The sequence below is a fragment of the Tachysurus fulvidraco genome, chromosome 8, assembly GCF_022655615.1.
Source record: "Tachysurus fulvidraco isolate hzauxx_2018 chromosome 8, HZAU_PFXX_2.0, whole genome shotgun sequence".
Taxonomy (NCBI): Eukaryota; Metazoa; Chordata; class Actinopteri; order Siluriformes; family Bagridae; genus Tachysurus; species Tachysurus fulvidraco.
In genome coordinates this window covers 2920500-2925499 of record NC_062525.1, presented here as the reverse complement: position 1 = coordinate 2925499, position 5000 = coordinate 2920500, and the positions used below count along the sequence as shown (strand labels likewise).

The window sequence follows — 5000 nt, the reverse complement described above, 5'->3', positions numbered from 1 at the left end:
GTTACCCCCAGGTTCTCATCGCTCTACACCTCACTGTTACCCCTAGGTTCTCATAGCTCTACACCTCACTGTTACCCCAAAACCAGCATGCAGAGACACAGAACAAAAACTGCTCGGTAGATACAGTCAGGAGACTAAACACCGAACACCACAGGAGTGTGTGCCGTAGCGAGGGGGAAATACGACACCCTGAAGTCTGATACAGAGGGACGAACGTCTGGTCGACTACAGGACAAAGTTAAAAAGGGCAAAAAAGATGAGAAAGCTGTGAAAGATAACAGAAGCTGCTCGGGTGATGAAGCACAGAGCCGAACTTTTTTCCTCAGCGACGTGAAAGCGTGAGACGAGCCGTTATTTAAAGAGGTCACGCGGCGGATTTATCCCATCAGGATGTAGATACGTGAATATGTAAATAAGAAGAAGGTTGCAGCAGGGTTTAGGGATGTAGAGTGTAGAGAAACATCAGATTGTGAAGAGCCACGATTCAGTGTTAACTCCAGGGAAAGTAGGAGCAGTGTGAAACCTCAGACTACAGAAACCCACCATCCTGTAAACACCGGCTTATTATCACACAGGGACACGGATCAGTGTGAGAAAACGGTCATGGAGTGACTGTTGAATTAGACGTAGCAAAGAACATCCCTGTGTGTCGGACCAAGAAAACCAGAATTTTGTAGTAAAACAAATTGCAGGATGTTTCGAAAGCAGCAGAAACGACACAGAAAACAATTTAGCGCGGTACAGTTCAATGACGTCTTTCTTCTTCTCTTCCGCTTAAAAACGAAACGCGAGTCGAGGCGCACGTCGGAAGGCTTCGGGAAAACTTTAGAGCTCTTGTCATGTTTGGAGAAATAAAGGTCGTGTGTATGATGTACATATTTTTAGGCTATGTGGAGAACTGGGTGTTTTTTTTAGGCTATGTGAAGTGATTGGGTGTTAAGGACAATGGTGATTAGTGATTGGCTGTTAAGGATATTGTTGATCTGTGGTTGGTTGTCAAGGGCAATGGTGATTAGTGATTGGCTGTTAAGGACAATGATGATTAGTGATTGGTTGTTAAGGACAATGGTGATCAGTGATTGGGTGTTAAGGACAATGGTGATCAGTGATTGGGTGTTAAGGACAATGGTGATCAGTGATTGGGTGTTAAGGACAATGGTGATTAGTGATTGGGTGTTAAGGACAATGGTGATCAGTGATTGGTTGTGAAGGATATTGTTGATCTGTGGTTGGTTGTCAAGGGCAATGGTGATTAGTGATTGGCTGTTAAGGACAATGATGATTAGTGATTGGTTGTTAAGGACAATGGTGATCAGTGATTGGGTGTTAAGGACAATGGTGATCAGTGATTGGGTGTTAAGGACAATGGTGATCAGTGATTGGGTGTTAAGGACAATGGTGATCAGTGATTGGGTGTTAAGGACAATGGTGATCAGTGATTGGGTGTTAAGGACAATGGTGATCAGTGATTGGGTGTTAAGGACAATGGTGATCAGTGATTGGGTGTTAAGGACAATGGTGATCAGTGATTGGGTGTTAAGGACAATGGTGATTAGTGATTGGCTGTTAAGGACAATGATGATTAGTGATTGGTTGTTAAGGACAATGGTGATCACTGATTGGGTGTTAAGGACAATGGTGATCAGTGATTGGGTGTTAAGGACAATGGTGATCAGTGATTGGTTGTGAAGGATATTGTTGATCTGTGGTTGGTTGTCAAGGGCAATGGTGATTAGTGATTGGCTGTTAAGGACAATGATGATTAGTGATTGGTTGTTAAGGACAATGGTGATCAGTGATTGGGTGTTAAGGACAATGGTGATCAGTGATTGGGTGTTAAGGACAATGGTGATCAGTGATTGGGTGTTAAGGACAATGGTGATCAGTGATTGGGTGTTAAGGACAATGGTGATCAGTGATTGGGTGTTAAGGACAATGGTGATCAGTGATTGGGTGTTAAGGACAATGGTGATCAGTGATTGGGTGTTAAGGACAATGGTGATTAGTGATTGGCTGTTAAGGACAATGATGATTAGTGATTGGTTGTTAAGGACAATGGTGATCACTGATTGGGTGTTAAGGACAATGGTGATCAGTGATTGGGTGTTAAGGACAATGGTGATCAGTGATTGGTTGTGAAGGATATTGTTGATCTGTGGTTGGTTGTCAAGGGCAATGGTGATTAGTGATTGGCTGTTAAGGACAATGATGATTAGTGATTGGTTGTTAAGGACAATGGTGATCAGTGATTGGGTGTTAAGGACAATGGTGATCAGTGATTGGGTGTTAAGGACAATGGTGATCAGTGATTGGGTGTTAAGGACAATGGTGATCAGTGATTGGGTGTTAAGGACAATGGTGATCAGTGATTGGGTGTTAAGGACAATGGTGATCAGTGATTGGGTGTTAAGGACAATGGTGATCAGTGATTGGGTGTTAAGGACAATGGTGATCAGTGATTGGGTGTTAAGGACAATGGTGATCAGTGATTGGGTGTTAAGGACAATGGATGCAAGTCGAGATGCAAGTCGAAAGGCTTCGGGAAAACTTTAGAGCTCTTGTCATGTTTGGAGAAATAAAGGTTGTGTGTATGATGCACATATTTTTAGGCTATGTGGAGAACTGAGACCTGGCAGACGGCGAGCAGACAAACAGTCGTGTTAACGTTCACAGTCCCGATGACTAAAACATGCCCACACACTCCACTCAGCATCTCATAAATTCCTGTCCTTCAGTCAAACATGCTACATTTGTTTGATGTTGGTAGTTAGGCATGTCCTTCCAGTCACTAACCTCAGAGAGAGAGAGAGAGAGAGAGAGAGAGAGAGAGACGAGACGAGACGTGGGAGGAATAGAACATCTGTACTGACTGTTTTGAAAGAGTCTGATTTATTGTACAGTTAGAATCAGATCCACTGGAAACGATCTGCTGGGATTTATTTTCAGTAAATCTGCAGCATTAATACGAGATATTTTCAGTCCAGGAAATGAAAACACTACTGTAACTGTTGCTCCAGTCAGACAGAGATGTCTGTTTCTTTGGACAGACTTGAAAACAGAAGTCTGTTAGCATCGACGGAGAGCAGTCTTTAAGCCGCACGGCTTCCCACAAGGTTCTGTTTTCGGCCCCCTATTATTCTCTCGTTACGGACGTGTAATTTGTGAGCGTAATGTTAGCTTTCAGTTAGTGCCATGCTAATAATACACACTTATCCTTATCAGTTTGGCAGCAGCACTACGTCAAACGGGACACTGTGTGTGTGTGTAAAAAAACAAACAAAAAAAAGAAAGAGTTTAGATGAATATAAACTTGTGTCTCCTGAGTTCTGCTAATAAAAATCCTGATGTCTGGGGAAGAAGTCTGGTCGCAGGAGGGTTGATGATTGCAGCCTGTAAAACTAAACAACTATAGCCAGGAATATTTAAGATGTTGGTCTACTACTGAATGAAAATGACCAGGAACATGGGGATCAGTGGTTGGTAGTGATTAGGAGCAGTGATTAGGAGCAGTGATTAATGTTGAACAGTGGTTAGGTGACTGGGTACAGTGATGCTCAGAACAATACAGATCATTCATTGTTTTTTGGGAAAAATGTAGATAATTGGCTTCTTGGAACTGTGGATATTAGTGATTGGTTGGTAAGGACAATGGTGATCAGTGATTGGGTGTTAAGGACAATGGTGATCAGTGATTGGGTGTTAAGGACAATGGTGATCAGTGATTGGGTGTTAAGGACAATGGTGATCAGTGATTGGGTGTTAAGGAAATGGTGATTAGTGATTGGGTGTTAAGGACAATGCTGATCAGTGATTGGGTGTTAAGGACAATGGTGATTAGTGATTGGGTGTTAAGGACAATGCTGATCAGTGATTGGGTGTTAAGGACAATGGTGATTAGTGATTGGTTGTTAAGGACAATGCTGATCAGTGATTGGGTGTTAAGGACAATGCTGATCAGTGATTGGTTGTTAAGGACAATGGTGATCAGTGATTGGGTGTTAAGGAAATGGTGATTAGTGATTGGTTGTTAAGGACAATGCTGATCAGTGATTGGGTGTTAAGGACAATGGTGATTAGTGATTGGTTGTTAAGGACAATGCTGATCAGTGATTTGTTGTTAAGGACAATGGTGATTAGTGATTGGTTGGTAAGGACAATGCTGATCAGTGATTGGTTGTTAAGGACAATGGTGATCAGTGATTGGGTGTTAAGGAAATGGTGATTAGTGATTGGTTGTTAAGGACAATGGTGATTAGTGATTGGGTGTTAAGGACCATGGTGATTAGTGATTGGGTGTTAAGGACAATAGTGATTAGTGATTGGTTGTTAAGGACAATGGTGATCAGTGATTGGTTGTTTAGGACAATGCTGATCAGTGATTGGGTGTTAAAGACGATGCTGATCAGTGATTGGTTGGTGGCTTTAACCATAGAAGTGAATCGAGTCCTCCTGCTCTGTTGATTGGTCTGAAGAGCTGTGTCATGTCTTGGACAGTTTCTATGATCCACTAACTTTCAGCAAACTTCAAGTTAGTAAGTTGGCTACACTGTAATAGTGTTTAATAAAGTGCAGTACATTAAATACTCTACTAAGATGATCCACATCCAAGTGTTATGTGCTCAGCTCTTTGTACCAATGGACAGACTAGAAGGGTGCCAATACATTAAAGACTTTTAGTCCTGAACTGCACATGTACAAAGTGACCTGGGTGGTATGTTTACTGTGCAGTTAGCCTAGCTAATGTGGAGCTGCTCTACCTGGACGTCTACTGCCTGGACATTCAGAAGCTCCATCACACTGTCACTGTGTAATGCTCCAACATGATCATCTGTGTGTTGTGTCACGGTTAAGGTCACACTCGCTGGTTTTTGGGTTGTGCTGCTCTGTTTCTGTAAAGGAAATGATGCTTGTGCACAGCGACGGTGAACGGGTTTATGAGCAGCCTTTTAAAAATGAACAAGAACATGTCCATAACACACCCAGTGTGCACAGGAGAGCGA

The 5000-nt window shown here is 42.5% G+C and overlaps 1 protein-coding gene across 8 annotated transcripts in view; it reads right to left on the bottom strand.

Annotated features, from left to right (window-relative positions):
• The window catches only part of odad2 (outer dynein arm docking complex subunit 2), a 78390-nt gene that overhangs the window by 3227 nt on the left and 70163 nt on the right, over nt 1–5000 (bottom strand). The gene's annotated exons all lie outside the window — the stretch shown is intronic.